We start from the raw sequence: 19144 nt of genomic DNA on the forward strand, positions 1-19144 counted from the left end.
CTGCCAGTTCATACCCACTTGGCGGCCTGCCCTGAACCCTGCAGATTATAATTAGGTGCTGTCATTGCTATACTGAAACCTGGTGTCTCTGGTAATAGCTCTGAGAGGACAAACAGCATAATGTGTAAGGGAACTGACCTCTGTGAGGCAAATGTTGATGAATGAGACATGGAAGCTGTGAATGAAAAATACTGCAAACCGTATCAGTAAACAAAGAATGCTGAAGCCATCAAGTCATCAGTTGCTGCCGCCACCCCCCACAGTGAAGACAAGCCTGCAGCCCAGCCTCTGCAGCCACTCACAATGGTGCCCTCTCAGGGGACTCAGAATAATAAAGGACAAGATACTGGCCCTAGATAGCTAGATGCTTGTCAAAGGAATGAATTCAATGAGTCCAAATGTTTGCTTCCTCCCATACATAGAAAAGCACTAAATTCTTTAACTTGTGATGCCTGTTTTTCTTTAGATAACATGTAATCTTTTATTGTTCCAACTACCTGGTCTTTGTGTTGTAAAGCTCCTATATATCTTAGCTATTCTCCTAACTCTTAGGAGGAGTCTCTCAGAGCAATCTGAGAGGCTATCATCCCAGTTCAAGTCCTCCGGCCAAATAAAACATAACTCAACTTTCAGGCTGCACATTTATTTCAGTCGATGAAGTCAAAGAGTAAATTCTTCTCCCATCATCTTCTTATAGAGTCTTTTGAGACATATCTGTGCAAAGGGTCTTTATGAAGATACATCTTCCTAGCTTCACTTTCCCTTTCCTCTCAATCTTGCTTTCCTTGTAATTTACACCCCATAAAGCACGTAAGGCATTAGGCTTAATTTTCCAGGCAAATAAATCAGTTATTTCACATCTGAAGAGAATGTGTAGGTGTCCGGCTGGCTAGTTAAAAATCACAGTTAATACATTAAGGTTGTGCCCTTTACACACTGGGAAATTCCCCATCCCTTTGCTCAGATCCCAGCTCCTCTTGCATTATACAAAGCTTAGATATGCTACATTATTTTGTTTTAAAGCACATTATATTGAGAGATAACACACTTGAAAAGATGATGAGGGATTTCTACTTTGCTGTCTTTATGGGAGGAAGATAACAGTGAGACAGCAAGAAAAAGAACTAAAAAATGGATAAACATGACTAAAATCATGCCAAGAGTCCTAAACACCTTACTATGTCTTGGAGCTATTACTGCTATAAAACACAATACAAAAACTAATTTTATAATAATGGCCTGGATGCTAAAAGAAAATTCAAATTATGTTTACTATATTCTACATGAAGAAGGAAGGCAAGTTCCTTGGAGAATTCTCAACTAAACAATTAAAATAAAAATGTTTCAACGTTTAGATTGAAGCTAGACATTTTGACAAATATGGCCATATAGAACATTTTATTCTCTAAGGTTCTGGGTCATACTTAATATTGTCTCTTTCAAGGAGCTAAATATTTCCATAAGGTAATAATGAAAATATGTAGATAGGAAATAGTATCTAGGAAAGATCATATAGTGGCAACTCACAACTTTTTTTTTTTTTGGTCTCTGGCTGTTTGAATCAGATTAATATTCCTAAACATGAACAATAAAAAAGAGAAATCTAAATAGACTCATAACTAGTAAGAATAAATCAGTAATAAAAATCTGACAAAGAAAAGCCCTAGACCTGAAGACTTCACTGGTGAATTCTATCAAATATTTACAAAAGAATGAACACCAATCCTTCTCATTTTTTTCCAAAAAATTTAAGAGGAGGGAACACTCCCTGAATCGCTATCCTGATACCAAAGCAAGGCAAACAGACTACAAAAAAGGAAAACTACAGACCAGTATGTTTTATGAACATCAATGCAAAAATCCTCAACAAAATACTGGCCAACTGAATTCAGCAGCATATCAATCACGTGGGATTATTTTCCTAGATTGCAAATATTCTTCAACATATAAAAATTGATCAATGTGATATACCATATTAACAGAATAAGGCTAAAAACCACATGATTACAGAAAAAGCATCTGACAAAATTTAACAGACTTTCATGATAAAAACACTCAACAAACCAGAAATAGAAGGAAATCAACATAATAAATGACATATGAAAAAATCCACAGCAAAAACCATTCTCAGAGTGAAACCTTTTCCACAAGATCAGGAATAAGGCAAGCATGCCCACTTTTACCATTTCTATTCAACAAACTAGAAATAGAAGGAAATCAACATAATAAATCATGTATTTGAAAAAATCCACAGCAAAAACTATACTCAGTAGTGAAAGAGTGAAAGCTTTTCCACTAAGATCAGGAATAAGGCAAGGATGCCCACTTTTACCATTTCTATTCATTTACCATTTCTATTCAGTGGATGCCCACTTTTACCACTTCTATTCAGCAGTTCTGGCTAGGAACTGTAAGTCCTAGCCAGAGTAATTAATCAAAAACTAAATAATTAAATGAAAGATATCCTAATCAGAGAGGAAGAAGTAATATTATCTCTATTCATAGATGACATGATCTACAACTCGATATGTATGTAGAAAGCTCTAAAGAGTCCACCGAAAAACTAGTAGAACTAATAAATTCCCAAAAGTAGCAAGATACGAAGCAGGATACAAAAATCAGTTGGATTTCTATACACTAACAACAAACAAAAATCTGAAAAAGAAATTAAGAAAACAATTTCACTTGTAATAGCATAAAAAAGAATATTTAGGAATTTACTTATCTAAGAAAGTAAAAGACTTATACAGTAAAAACTATAAAACATTTCTATAAAGATGTTAATAAAGGGAAAGATATCTATGTTCATGGATCGGAAGACTTAATACAGATTGTCCCAGTTTATGATGGTTTATTACAATTTTTCAACTTCATGATAGTGTGAAATTCATACTCATTCAGTAGAAACCTTATTACAAATTTTGAATTTTGCTCTTTTTCTGGGCTAACAATTTGCAGTATGATATTGTCTCTAGATGCTGGGCAGTGGCAGCAAGCCCTTACTTCCAGTCAGCCATGAAATCATAAGGGCAAACAACCAATACATCTATAACCATTCTGTACCCATACAATCATTCTGTTTTTCACTTTTGGTACAGTATTTAATGTATTATATGAGATATTTTAAAACTTTATTGTAAAATAGGATTTATGTTAGATGATTTTGCCCAACTCTAGGCTGATGTAATTGTTTTGAGCACATTTAAGGTAGACTAGGCTAAGGTATAAGGTTTGGTATGTTAGGTGTATTAAATGCATTTTCAACTTACAATATTTTTAATTTATGATAGACTTATGGGGACATAAACCCACTGTAAGTCAAGTAAGATCTGCATTGTTAAGATGTCAATACTACCCAAAGTGATGAACAGAACTAATTCAATTCATATCAAAAAAACAAAACAAAACAGTTTTTTGTAGAAATAAAAAATCCACCCTAATATTCATATGGAAAATCAAGGAACCCCAAATAAACAAAACAATTCTGAAAGAGAACAAAACTGGAGGACTGACACTTCTTTATTGCAAGACTTAATATAATGCTACAATAATCAAAATTGATACTGGCAAAAAGACAGACATATAGACCAGTGGAACAGAATAGAGCGGACAGAAATAGACCCTTGCATACATGGTCAAATTATTTTCAACAAGAGTGCCAACACCATTCAATGGGGAAAAAAAAAAAAAAGACAGTCTTTTCAACAAATGGTGCTGGAAAAACTAGATATGCACATGTAAAAGAATAAAGTTGGATGCTCACATACTACCATAAACAAAAAATTAATGCAATATATCAAAAACCTAAATATAAGACCTGAAAGTATAAAACTCTTTGAGGAAAACATAGGGCAAAAAGCATTGGATTTGACCATGATTCCTGGATATGACACCAAAGGCACAGGCAACAAAAGAAAATGTAGACAAACTGAGCTTCATTAAAAATTTTTAGAAAGTTGCAAAAAGTTTAAAAGACCCTATCTATACAGAATAAAAAAGAAGAATCAGAGAAAATACTTGCATACCACATATCTAATAAAGGGTTAATATTTATACTATATTGAGTTTTAAAATTTAACACCAAAAAGCAAACAACTTGATTCAAAAATGGACAAAGGACTTGAATAGACATTTCTCCAAAGAAGTTATACAAAAGGCCAATAAGCACATAAAAGATGCTCAATATCACTAATCATTAGGGAAATGCAAATTAAAACTACAGTGAGGTATCAATTCACACAAATTGAGATGGTTACTATTAAAAAAAGAAAAACACAGAAAAAAATGATGGAATGTGGAGAAATTTTAACCCTGTGCATTTTGTTGGAATGTAAAATGGTACAGCTATTGTGGAAAACATTATGGTGGCTTCCCAAAAAATTTAAAATGGAATTACCATATGATCTAGCAATTCCACGTCTGGGTTTATATTGAAAAGAATTCAAAGCAGGGTCTCAAAGAGATATTCATATGCCCATATTCATAGCAGCATTATTCACAATAGTTAAAATGTAAAAGTAACTCAAGTGTCCATCAGACCATGAATGGATAAACAAAGTGATCCATATACATAGAACAGAACGTTACTCAGCCTTACAAAGGAAGGAAAGTGTGACATAAAATACAACATGAATGAATCTTGAGGAAATTATACAAAGTGAAATAAGCTAGTCAAAAAAAGAGGTATGTGCTGTTTGTATGTCTTTATGACTGTATGATTCCACTTATATGAAGCACTTTATTTCCATAATGTTATTTTATATTATCAATAATATTCCAATTTCAACATTTTCTCAAAATCATTTTTACTTTCTTATAATGGTGGGTAATTAATAACAGAGCATTGTTGTTTTCTCAGACTTAGGTTTTCTACTTTTATCTGGGTAAATTTTGGTAAGATATTATTTTCCTTAAAGTTTACTTGATTCTATTCATTAGAGACAGTATATCTTTTTAATTATCATCATGCCTTACTCTAATTTCCATCTCCCCACAGGAAATCCTCTTAATGAATTTACATTGTATATTTTAACTTGAACATATTCTTATAAAGTGTGCTTTTTTTTTTTTTTTCTGTGCATGCATTTCTTCCTTCTGGAAACTATCTACTTTCCCTTCAGTTATGGGAAACAGAAATATCCTTTTTACACCAGTAAGAGACTGAACAGGTATTACGGCAAGTTAGTTGTGGTACCCCAATCTACAATCTTCTTTCTGTAGTACAAAAAGTATGCCACTTATCGATTGATGTGTTGCCTAGTACTTATTACTTTGGTCAATTAAACATTTTCACCTTAGCCTGCCATTCTTAACCAGAACCTGTCAGTGTAGCCTGATACTTGTGAATCTTATTTTTCTTCATCAAATTACAGTAACATGCTTACTCATATTCAACAAGTCAAAATAACAAAAAAAATATATATTTTTAATACATTTAAATTTGAATTTTCCATCAATCTGTGTAAATAATTGTCTATTACTTGTCATGATCAGTGTGCATAAGAGCTTTAGGGAAATTAGTTCAATCATCATAATTAATATAATACTATTAATCTATTGTTAAATTTGTAGTATGCTGACTCTAAGAAAAATAATTATCTGTAAAATCTCTGCCAGTAAAAAGAACAGCACATTATTACTATATTATTACTATATGACCTTATATCTTAGATTAAAATAGGCTTATGATTTATTTCTATACCAATTAGCAGAACTTAAGAGAAATTGTTGGCCAATTGGGATGAAACAGACAGATGACTTTAAAGGCTATTCTTGTACTTTGGATATAATTCAAAATATTGTCAATAATCTATAAAATTCTGTTTTATGACATAGATAATTTAAGTTTCAAGGTGAAAAATGGAATGGAAATAACCAGCTGGATCATTCAAACAATTCACACTTGCTTTAAACTATCTTTTTAAGTTGATTTTTTCTGATTAAATAAGACTTTACCTTAAACATGTATTATTATAATTTATATTTATTAATTTTAAAGATTCAATATTACATAAGGTAAATTATTTATGATACAATTTTGTAAAGCTGCAATGATAAAAATATATCAACATTACCAATCAAGTAGTGAATTTGGTCTCAGAGTTAAACTTTTAAAGTTCAAAGAATTACACAATTTTTTATTAAATAAGTAAAAGTACTGCTACAAAACTGAATAAAGAATATGTTTCCTATTAGAAATAAACTTACAAGTAATATAAAGTAATTTTTTTCTTTTAAATTCTAACTCCCCCTATGAAATGTGATTGGTAATATGGTTTATGAGATAACCTACACCAGTATGAATTTATCTAAATTACACAAATAAATTGTCAAAAGGTAATTCTGACATCATCTAGAAAAATGATAAAAATCCCTAAAGGTTAAAAAAGTTTCAGAAACTTGACTTACATAAGAAAATTTTGATTTAGTGTTTAACACATCCTTTCTAATATGTTAGTGGTCAGGTGGACGGAATTTTTAAAATTTTACCTAAATCTTGGAATATAAATTCCAAATCTTGTTAATCTTGGAAATAAAATTATTTATTATTTTTTGTGTGTGTGGCTGAAAACTGAGCAGTTTTAAAAGAATACATAATAATCAAAATATTGATTTATTGATTTAGGGTTTGGTTATTTATACCAGTAATCTGATACCACCAGAACCTCATCAATATCCTTCAGTAGCAATAGGATGTTTAAAGACCTACTATTGGTCATTTCATGTATTTCTTTTCCCTTCCCTATTGTACTTTCCCCTCCCTTTTTGTTCCCTCCTCTCTCCTGCTCTCCCATTTTTTCCCTTCTTTCTTTTCTCTCTCTCTCTTCAGTTGAGACTCTTAACTTGCTATTTCAACTAATTTAATTCTTGAGAGCCTAATCTCTAGTACATGCATTGACCTTCTCATGGCTCTAATGTTGCCTTCTCTGCAAAGCCTTAAATAAAATCAAATACTTCCCCCTCTCTTTCAATAGATTTTTCCTAATTCTGGAATAATAAAGCATTGCATTTTGTTCAGTTACATATATATGTGCCTATTCATATCCCCTGACCAAGATACTTCCTGGAAGGCAGGGTTAGTGTTCTGGTTATCATTGTATCCTTAGCCTTAATATAATTTGTAAAACACAGAAGATTTGTAATGAGTGACTGTTTTGTAAATGGATACTTGAATTTTAGACCAATTTTTTCAGTAGTTCAAATAAGTTAATACTGTTCTCTGTGAAGCCCTTCAATGGGGATGAAATAGAGACTAGAAAGTGCACTTTCCCCTTTAGAGATACTTAGTCCAGGTGGGAAGATAATATATCAACAAGATGCTTTCCAACATATAATCTTACTCATATGAATGAAGAATCTCAGAATTCTAACATTTGTCTTCCCAACTAGGAAAACCTGGGAGTCTCTTATGTGCCAGGATACAGTCTTTTGACATGGGTAAAATGTTAGACCATGTAGTGATAATTACAGCTACTATTATAGCAATAAAAACAGCTAAACAATAACAAAATTTATTGATGGCCTTCCATGACTATAATTACTGGCAGAAACTAGGTATTTCTTGGAATCACAATTTATTTTTCAGGCATGTAAATCCTGTGCTCATGCAAAACTCTTGGCACCCAGCTTTGAGTGAGTACCAGCCTCTACATGGTTAATTTATAAGAAACACTACAAAGCGTCTACATGATCTTATTTGAGAATCCTGGGCAATAAATAATTGTGGAAATTCACATTACAAAGGTAAAATAGTTTTGACCATCATTATCAGAGAATAAAATTATGAATATTATGAAGTGAAAGTACGTTTTAAATGGAGCACAAGGAGACAGCAATGAGATTCTATTTATCAATTATTTGCTACCTGCTAGACACTGTACTAAGTTTTAAGCTTTTAAACATTTTTCATAAATATCACTTTATACTCAACAAAGGCATACTATTATTACACCCATTTTACTTAAGAAGAAATAGGTAAGAAAGGCTACGTAACTTTTACATTGTGACTCAGCAGGCAAATGTCTGGATTAAATTCAAACCCAGTTCTGTATGCCTGACTTAAAAGGCCATGCTATTAATTACTAACTCCTCAACTTTTCATAGTAAGATGGCTTCTTCACTACAATGCAAGAAGTATTTTATACTACACTTTCCCCCTCACTGGGAATTTGGCTATTCTTCTTGATTTATTAGTTTGTTGCTTAAAGAGGAAGGTAGGGAAAAGGTTTGAAAGATAATTGTGATTTTGTGAAAGGACAGAAAAAATCTCTGTTAAAAAGAAGATAAGAATGTCTGAAAATCTCTTTTTCCTTTCTTCTATACTAAGGACCACATTCTATAACTGAATAGAAAAAAAATCTAGAAATAATAATAGCTACCATATATTGATCACTCTGTGTGTGGCAATCATTGTGCTAAGTACTTTATACGCACACACACACAAACACATATAATCTCTAACTATTAGAACACTGCCTCAATGTAATGTTAGTTACTTGTTTTACAAATGAGGGAAATGGGGCTCAGAGAGGTTAAATTATCTGCCCAGTGATTTCAGAGCTAGGACTTGTAGTTGTCAGGTCTTTCATACAAACACCCATAAGAATAAAATGCCCACGTACTCTACTCTAGCAAGGTTGAGTAAGAGATTGACAATATGGAGGGATGACAGAATTTTATGTAGAGATAAAAAGAGACAGCACCATTAGTATAAGACAATGCTGTAGAAATGAAGATTATTTTCCCCTTGGATTATGAATTCAGAGTTTCTATAGATGAATAAGTGACCCAGTTTAAAGGATGATAATAATATACCAATTGATGGTTAAATCTATCATTTAGTGTACATTTAGACTAGTGTTTACAACGTAATCTCCATTCTTACAAGAATCTTGTTAGGTAAAATTTCTATTTCTAATTATGAGTTATAGACTTAGAAATTTTCAACATCTTCAAAATTAATTGGTGAATTGAGTAAGGATTCAAATGCATCTTTGGTTAGTACCTTGCCCTATGCTCTTATCTAAGGAAAACATCTTGTTAGTGATATCCTGTTAATAACATTCTATGAGGTGAATATAAATTATACCCAAAGTAAAATGTCTGGCCAAAAAAATGGAGATTTTTGGACTAAATGACGAGTGTCTGTCTAGCTCCAGCTATCCAGATTTTAGTCCTATTCAAGAGTTGTAATGGACATTAAGACCTTTTGACTAAGACAGAAATCATATCAGTTGGAAATCACTGAGAAGTTGAGGAGGAAGAGCTGAATGATCTTGCAACCACCAAGAACACTGCTTATCCCTGCAGAACATGTATCAGAGAGATTGCTACATCTAGATTCCCTTATTTCTGAGAATGAGTCCCAGCACACTAGGATATCAGAATCTCATTCACTCTGGAACTGAACATGTAAACTGAAGGTTATTACTGGTCGAAACTGGTTGGGACTGGAATAAACAGAAACTTAAATATATATTTCTGACAGGTTCTTATTGTCTCAGGGGAACATAAAAATCAAGAATTCAGTACGTGTCCTACAGTCTGTTAGAACTTTTTAGTTAAAGGGAAAATGCAGACTGAGACATAGGATAATTAGGGGAGAATCATGTTTTGACACACAAATATAACTCTAAATTGTTGATTAATGGATTAATGCCAAAAAGAAGGAGATCTCTAGAGGAGAACTCAGGAATTCATGATATTTTTCAATAGTGACTTGGATCATGACATAGAAGCTACCTTTTTTGTATTTGTGGATGACAGATTTAGGAGGATTATCTAATATATTTTATGACAGTGGTAGAGTTAAAAATATTGATAGGCTTGAATGATGGAGTGAAACCAATAAAGAAAAATTTGACAGAAATAAATATAAGATTCTCCATTTAAATTAAGAACAGGTTACATAAACGTAGATTCAGAAAGTTTGATCTCAAAAGCAACTCAGTGAAAAAACTAGATTTTAAAGTTGGTGATAGAAGACAACAGTGAGACAGAAATAATAATAATATAAAAAAACTAATTCTAAGCTGCCTTAATAGCTCTGTTAAATGTTTGTAATTCTGATATGATAATATTTGCCAAAGGGGAAGTCAAGATCCATTACTGAGTCATGAATCAATGAGTGGGCCTTAAAGAGCAACTTATTTTTTTTATATAGCGAAAAAGAAGATAATAGGATAGAATGGGATGGATGGAATGAAAGATACAAGATTTCACTGTTTATACAAAGGAATAATGGGAGAGAGACAGAGACAGACTATATTATTAGCTTCATAGAGGCAAGAATTTTTGACTCTTTATTTTTGAATGCCCAGTGCCTAGACATAGATGAATGAATAGCACATGAAAATATTTAATAAATGCTATGTACTGAATATGATAAAAAATACATTGTTTACTGTATGTCATATTGAAAAAAAATTTAAGAACCACAGCTTTCTGTCATTCTGCATGATTAAGACATTGGAACATTGGGGCACCTGAAAACTTTGTAAGGTATATTAAACTAAGGAGGTTCCAGGTGAAGTTTACCAGGTTGGAGCTGTCTGTTTTTGAAACCATATCACCTTTTTAACTATGGAAGCAGTGATGTTTAACCTCAAAATATTCTGGAACCATGAGAGATGTCTATATATAAATTAAGAACTTTCAAGGGAAAGAACAAATATTTCAATAGTACTTGTACTAGGAGGCAACCTACTAATTGTTTAGTTATTTATTTAATATGGAAATGATCTTTACAGCAAGTAAAGTTGAACTAAGATTATGCAGACTCAGAAAAGAACTTAAGGGTTCTTTCCTTATGAATGAAGGAATTTATGTGCTTTAAAAATGTAGGTATCAAGACAGTATCAATTACTGAAAGTGTTGAAAGAAATTTCCCTACTGGAAATATTTTTGTAAACATTCCTTTTATTAGTATTTCTATAATACTAAGAATACAAACACATTATTTTAAAGGTTGCCTATATATATGTATACACACACACATACATACATACATATATATAAATCTCCTCCTGAAAATGACCTATATGCCCAATAGAATCTCTCTTATCACACTTCCTGATTAGTTAATTTGTCCACAAAATATGACAAGATCATACATTATTTAAATTTTATTTTCCCTGAAGAGGGAAAAAAGGAAGAACAATTAAAGTACTGTCTTAAGGAAAATAGTTAGAACCTATATATTTTGAAATATGCTGCAACTTTTGGCTAAATCTAAATAAAACCCTTCAGGAATTTATCACTCTGTAAAATGGAAATGATAAAAAAAGATATAAAATTCATCATGTCTGAAGATCAATTTCATACAGAGTTTTTACTTACAACTTTTACTGCTGTATAATCATCTAAATTCTATTTTATTATAATGAAGATTTTTATTCCTAGTTAAAGTCACCATTAGTGTGACATAACATTCTTTAGGTTGGACATCACTGGATATGAAACACAACTGAACATTAGCAATATTATATTAACATAAGGTGGCATTGGTGGTTTTGTGATTTTCAAATATTAAATTATAATTTCAAGGAACTACAGAAGACACTATTAAAAAGAAACAAAACAAAACAAAAAACTTTGTAACACATATGAAAAAAAAGTTGTTAGGCAGTTAGATAGAAATGAGCCCTGGGCAAGGGGAGAGGAAGGGGGAGGGAGCAACCCAGAAAATAACAGTATAGCTGTGCTAAGGATAAGAGGCTCCAAGAACTTTCACTTTCTCTAAATGAGGGCCAGCAAAGAAGCCGGCTAGAATAGAATGCTGCGGCTGCAGTAGAGAGAAGGACCAGGCTTAAGTTGACCCAATGCTCATTATAATGTAATTAACATTACAGTTTGAACCCCTTCCTGTAGGTTTCTCTGTGTGCATTATGTGTAAAAACATGTGTAAAAGAGATGAGCGTGCCTGAGCACAAGGAACCTGAGCTGTCAGTCAGCCTGAGAACTCAAAGAACATGAGTCATCAATCAATCAATCAATCAATCAAGAAAATGCCCCTAAGCTAGGATATAAGAAAAGGAAAACAAAGGTGCACTGCCATTTTTCCTCTCCTGGGTTGGCCCGCCCGCAATTCTCAGGGGTGTACTATATTTTACCACCTTTCTACTTAACTAATAAAATCTTCTGTTTATATCACACTCTCTGTCTCCTGTTAAACATTCATTTTTGGGGGGTGACTAAGAATTGAGGTAACTTTTATTCCCTTCCTCCTGGTAACAGTGTCACTAAAACTATCCATAAAGTTATTCTAATACAGTCCAGGACTTTGAAAATGAGTAGAAATGTACCATATTGAACTTGAGCAGAACTGAAAAATCAAATATTGCTCATGATAAGCAGAACTGCTTCAAAACGAAATTAGGATAAAGGACAAGATATTTAAAATAAAGATAAGTAATACTGCTGGTTTAAAAAGTTACCCATTAATTTTTTATTTATATGTCATAAATGTTACCAATTGTAAGTTTAATAGAACTATGTATTAGTTGTCAACATCTCAAAATATCTTTAGATAGATTCAACAAGCAAAATAAAAGACTGAGCAGCAAAGGACATTCAGCTTCTCATTTTACCTGAGTTTACACATGCAATTTTAAGAGAACAGATGATAAGGCATGCCTGACATTATTTAGTAGGACAACAAGTTACAGTGGAGGTAAGAAGGAGTTCAGAAAATGGTCTTGACTGATTAGCATGCTTAAAAACCTCTGTCTGCCTGAACAAACAGAAAAATATGGAAATCAGTAATGCCAATTGGATAATTCAATAGTGATGAGAATCAGATCCACTACATCTAAAAGAAAACACATAACAGTAATTAAAAGGAAAAAAAATGCAGAAATCTCAAAGACTAAGCTACAAGGAGATGTTTACTTAGTATGTCTCCTGTGCCAAGCCCTATTTTCAGAGCTGGGGGATACAGTAATAAATGAGATAGACAGAGTCCCTATTCTCATAGAAATATTTTTGGGCAGGCATAGAGTGGTTGAAGTGCAGAGACATTTGGGAGTACATAGCTAATAAACTACCAAATTATAACTTCAAAGAACAACAGCATAAAAGGAACATGATAATTTTATAGTGGGAAGTGGAAAAAGAAAACAAAATGAGACATGAGTATGAATAATTTGTTCTGGGGTTGAAATGACTTTTTTTGGAAATAAGAGTGTTAAAAGTAGTTTTGTAAGCATAGTCCAAACTGACTTGAAGTGCATGAAAATAACTGGAGGCTGTATTCTGGGAGTAATTTAAGGTGGCAAAAGTGAATAGTGAACTGAGGCAAAGAATATAAACTGAAACTTCTCAGGTGGGTATTAAGTATATTATATATTCTTGTTTCTACTCATTCTTTAGAATGTATTCTCCAGAGGAATATATTCTCTAGAGGGGAATATGGAAAAAGAGACACTAGACATTTTAATTTAGAAATAATATTGGAATTTAATAATAAATGTTAAAATATTGGATTTAAAATATTACTGATCAATGGCCTTTTTAGAATACTTGTAGTTTTAATAAATCAACTTAAGTTCTTTCATATTACGATCTAGGCACTATACTAAGATTTTTCATAAACACAATCTTGTAAAGGCTTTGAGAGAATTTATAAACCAGTAGAAATGAATGATTGCTAAAGTTAGAACACAGCAAATATCATACGACAAATATACAGTATTGTAGGTATTTGAGTTGTGATAAAGGGCATCTTTGATGTTTCATATTCGTGAAGAATGGAATATGGCTTCTAAAATATTTCTGAAGTGTGTGATATATAGTCAAATAGGAAACACATTAAAAGTTAAACATGAGTAGTTGAAAGATTAATAAAAATCAGTCATAAATGCTTAATACTGACATATGAACATGCACATGGGATAAAGTATATTTTGAATGTATGAGATATACAGTCAGATATAGGCTTTATTCTTTTTTATATATAAAGAATTGATTACCAAAAAAGTGATTTACTTACCAAATGGGTTCCAAGTTTTTGTTGAAAATATTTGATAACTGACTTTACATTATAGTATCTATAATTAAGAATAAGAAATAGAAATGTAAGATCTAACATTTCTCCAAAGACTATTATACAGCACATTCATGAAAATATTGCAAGATCAAATATTACACTAATGGGTGTTTGTTCAGGAGTACTCATAAAACAAAAGAATAAATTTTATTCTCTTGTCAGGCAGTTTGAAAAATAGCTTTCATGACTAAAGTTATTATCTGATTAATATGCTCAGCCTTTTATTTTTTGACCATCAAACTAGTGTCCACAATACGATTTTTAAAGCCCCTATATTTATAAAAATGATTTACTAAGTTATACTTGTTACTAAAAGTAAAGCATAAATATAGACATTGTGGATGCCAATTAATAATACCTTTTAACTGTTAATTAATTATATGTCCTAATTATGCAATTTTCATGTACAGTACTTATACTAATTAGATAATTAGAATATGTGACTAGAACTTTGCTGTAATATACAGAAAGACCTTAACATATTTTAGACAGTAAAAAAAAAAAAAAAAGAAAGAAACACATAATCATCCAGTCTTTTCCTAAATAAGGATAATAGTATCTTAAAAAGAGATTAAATACTATAGTACAAATGAAGGTAATAGTTTCCAAAGAATCTTTCTGGATACAGTTTTTGTGTATATCCTCATAGAAAACACAAAAAATAAGTATACCTCCCACACACACAATATAGGAATCCCAACATTCTCTGTAATATTATCAGTACTATTATCTCTGTAAAGATTATAAGTCACTTTGTTGTACTCTCTTTGAAAACATATCATCAAAATTCTGATGGGTGAAAAACTCAAAGTCAAGATGGCAGGAAGTGGAGACAAAAGTTAAGAGCTATATATTCCTGTAGACAGAAAAGTTGGTTAGTTACCAATGGACCTCCTTTTTCCTACTAATTAAATCCCTAGAAAATATGTATATTTTTCACAGAACATTGAACAACGTTAGATATGACAGAGGAAGCTCCTGAAAGGTGCTCTCACAATGTCTAGGCAACTATTATCAACTACTGCTGAAGTCATTAGGTGAATGAATGGTTGAAGAGGAACTTTATAATAGATCAGATTGACAACTCCTGAATCTAATAATCATTCTTAAATCACTACAATTGAGGTAACTACACACCATATATTACCTAATATGATACAATATAAATTACACACAGTACAATAATATATTCTTGTCAGGGAAGGGGAGGCGGGAAAAATATGCACAAAAATACACCTGGATCTAACTACCAGTTTATAGGCAATATGAAGGATAAAAGTTCATGTTAAACTATGCTATGAAGCAGTAATCAACCAAATCCAAAGTTTGGAAAATTCTAAGTAATTTCACACACAATTAAGCAGCATCAACCATTAAATAACACAACAGAGAAAAATGTAGATGGCTAATGGTTATAGAGTAAAGGGAATTTAACATACAGAGCAACTAAATAAAACACATGAAACTTCTTTTGATCCTGCCTCTATCACAATTGTAGAAGACATTTTTGAGACAATGAGGAAATATCAGAAATTGAGTAGGTATTAGATCACATTATAGAGTTATTTTTATAAGATGTTATTTTGTTTCAGTTATTATTAAACAAATGTCTTTACCTACTGAGATACACACAGAAATATTTGTAAGTGGAGTGATAGGAAGTCAGATTTGCTTAAATATAAAACTGAAGCAAATAAACACAAGAAAAAGTTTGGGTATGTATGTTGTGGGGGAAGGAAGGGAGACAGATAATACAACAAAATGTTGATAATTGTGGTAGGTATAGGAGGCAGAAAAATGACTAACCCCACCCCTAAAACAGATCCAGGTCTTAATTCCTGAAACCTGTGAATATCTTGTTATACGGCAAGGGAAAATCAAGGTTGCAGATGAAAGTTTGCTCATCAACTGACCTTGAGATGGGGGAATTATTCTGGAAGACCCTGCAGCACAGAGAAGTGGGAGGTGGGGGAGACAATGTATCATAAGGCTCCTTATAAGTAGAAGAGGAAAGCAGAAAAGGTAAAACTAGGGAGATGGCAAAATGAAAAAGACTTGGCCTGATGTTGCTGGCTTTGAAGACGGAAAAATGACACCATAAGGCTGTAGAAGCCTCTTGAAGCACAAGAAAACATATTCTCCCCTAGAGTCTCCAAAAAGGGAATATAGCCCTCATTTTTAGCCCAGTGAGATTCATTTCTGACTTTTGACCTCTAGAAATACTAAATGATAATGTATGCTGTTTTAAACCATCAAATTTCTGTTACTATGTTACTGAATCAATGAAAAAATAATGTACTAGGTTATGGGTACATGAGTTTCATCATTCTTCCTGCTTTTGAATTTATTTTAATTTTTCCATAATAAAACTTAAAAAAATTAAGATTCTGAAAATAATTTTTATTACCAATTTTGTGATTAAAGTCCAATAGCTCAACAGCAAAAAGCTTAATTTAAGGACATATGAAATCTAGTAAATAATATGACTGATTCTGAAGATGCCCTTTATATATAATCAGAGATGTCACAACGTAGTATAATTATTTGAATTGTGTGGCATTGTTAAAGAGTAAGAAAAGAACTGAAAGTGTCTTCATGACAGATTTGTGGTCACATTTAAAGGCAAATATATCAAATTGTATTGAAACACATGATGAGATCATCAATTAGTAGGTCACAGATGGTATACTCTTTGTGCCACTTTGTAATGAACATTCACTATTAATTTTAGAATTTTGTTAAGTGAAGCATAGTTAAAATAACAAATCTCTCCATAAACACCACCTTTTTAGACCAAAAAGTCAAAGAGGGATAACCTATTATTACCTTAAACTGCAATTCAATGTTGTATTTTATTTAATAGAGATAGTGTCTCACAAATATTTTTATCTGTCATAATGGGAGATTGTGACTTTTTTGAAGGGTAGGTCTTTTTTTTTTTTATCTGAAAAACAGTTCTCTACATCCTGAAAGAAAATTAATTTGATTTCAACACACACACACACACACACACACACACACACACACAAAACTACTTCACAGTACAAATGGAGATTACGTAATGACATTTTCCCTTTAAAAGCCATTTAAAAGTAATAATAAACGGTGACAGGTGATGTCGAAGCAAATACTTTTTCTCTAGGATACTTCAAAAACGGATAAACTTACCTAAGACGGTTCAAATTTCTCCACTGCAGCCGCTGTAATTCAAGACTATCTGTGGTAAACTCAACCTACTTGTTCAGCCTTAAAACAAATTTTAATTCACCGAGGTCTCACACGGGACCCAGTTCGGTTTAAGTCGGACCCACTTTGACCTGGAGCAGCCTAGTTTCTAAGTCGGATTCATTCTGACCCCGGAACTGGTTCTGTTTCTAAATTGGACCCACTCTGACCCCGGAACCAGTCTGACGTTTTCGTCAGACCCAGTCAGACTCCAGCGGTTTCTGGTTTCGGTCAGAAAAGGAAGTGCAGTCAGACTGTAGGGGTTTCTGGACTCAGTCAGAAACAAGAAGTGCTCAGATAAAGTCCGAAAGCTCATAAGGCAAAAGCTGCAGAGCTGAAACCGGGTTTCTGAGAGAATAATGTACCCATCAGCTCCTGAGGCGGCAGGAAAGCGGGGCGCTCAAGCGGCTCGAAGGTACCTCAGCCTGGTTGTTCGTTGCTTTGGGGGCCCTCAGGGGTCTCCTCTGGCCCCTTCTTTTGATACCAGAACTGGTAAAAGATAAACTGAAGTATATTAAAATTTTTAAGAATTCATCTGAGCAAAATATCTGTTTGAGTCGGCTGTGCCAAACCGGTAGTGGTTACTCGCGCTCCACCTGACGAGAGCTCCGGGAGAGACTGTTACAGAGAGACGGTGGACGCAGAGTAAGGAGATTGTTGATTGGCTGGAGCTTGTAGCCTAGCTGGCCTTTGGAATCGGTTCTCCTCAGCGTTTTGGTTTCACGACCTTGAGGCATTTACGGGCTTAGATTTTGGTTTGCTTACAGTAGGCAGCCAAGGTATTAGAGCCACGTCAGTGAATGGCCTCCCTGTTTAATTAATGTGACAGACCAAATTTAAAATTAGTTCCTCATCACTGACTTTCAAAGCAGGATTCAGACTTTCTTAGGCAGTTCTAGTCTAAATAAATTTACAGTAAGCCGCTGAGGTAAAAGCATTTTGAACTTCTGGAAACAGGTGATGATAGTGGCAGTACTCCCCCCCCCCCCCCCCTAAATTTGGACGTCTTTAAAGAAAGAAAAAAAAAATGGGAAAAAAAAATACCGAAACAGGGAGAGGGTATATAGCTTAGTGCTAGAGCTTCGTGCATCGCGTGCATGAGGTGCTGGGTTCAATCCCCAGTACCTCCGTTAAAAAGTAAATAAATAAATAAGTAACAACCTAATTACCCCCTCAAAGACTGATTAAAACATTAATAAAAATTAAAATAATACCAAAACAGTACTTTTATTATAATTGTCTTACGCCATAATTGTGACTTTGTGACTGAAAATGTAACAAATTATTTACAATTTTACTCTTACCTAGTTCATTTTACAAGAATAAAAAAAATCTCATCAAAGTAATAGACGGCAAAGGATGAGAAATAACTTTTAAAATTGGTAATATTAATGTGTCAATATTAGTAATTCAGTTTTTACTAAGAAATTCCATATACAAGCTGTGTACAGTAGCAGTCAAAATGACCCTAATGAAGTAAGCAATGATTCTTCTCTAAAAATATAACTGAACTCATACATCTGAATGGGTTGTTATCTTTAATTTTATAATTGCCTTTACATAATAAAGCAGCATTTTAATATTCATAATTCATACCCTTTGTTGAGGGTAGGTTTTATTTGTATTCATATTCAAAAGTCTTTTGGAGTCAGGTCAACATACATGTTTCAGACAAACCACTTTTTCAGTGTTGGCTCCATGATGTAAAGGAATAAGACTCTCGTTTATCTTTTAAACTACAGAGAAACTAGGAAAACAATTTACAAAGTAAAACATTATTAATTTCTTGTTGACTTTTATAAATTGAGTGATCTGTTGAGGTGTAACATTTTTTACCAAAATAGATAGCTTTATAATAAAAGAAAATGACTGATT

General features: G+C 32.7%; 2 long non-coding RNA genes across 5 annotated transcripts in view; one reads left to right on the forward strand and one right to left on the reverse strand.

Annotated features, from left to right (window-relative positions):
- Window positions 1-17867, reverse strand: part of LOC116278188 (uncharacterized) — a 372724-nt gene extending 354857 nt beyond the window's left edge. For all 4 annotated transcript variants that reach the window (XR_012071260.1, XR_012071262.1, XR_012071259.1 and 1 more), the window contains exons 1-2: window positions 17213-17867; window positions 13988-14045 (exon numbers count right to left, since the gene is read on the reverse strand). This is a non-coding gene — a long non-coding RNA (uncharacterized lncRNA). The remainder of the gene's footprint in view (window positions 1-13987; window positions 14046-17212) is intronic.
- LOC140695601 (uncharacterized) overlaps window positions 17447-19144 on the forward strand; it is a 107895-nt gene continuing 106197 nt past the window's right edge. The window contains exon 1 of the long non-coding RNA XR_012071263.1: window positions 17447-17684. This is a non-coding gene — a long non-coding RNA (uncharacterized lncRNA). The remainder of the gene's footprint in view (window positions 17685-19144) is intronic.

The sequence above is a fragment of the Vicugna pacos genome, chromosome 3 (genome assembly GCF_048564905.1).
Source record: "Vicugna pacos chromosome 3, VicPac4, whole genome shotgun sequence".
Taxonomy (NCBI): Eukaryota; Metazoa; Chordata; class Mammalia; order Artiodactyla; family Camelidae; genus Vicugna; species Vicugna pacos.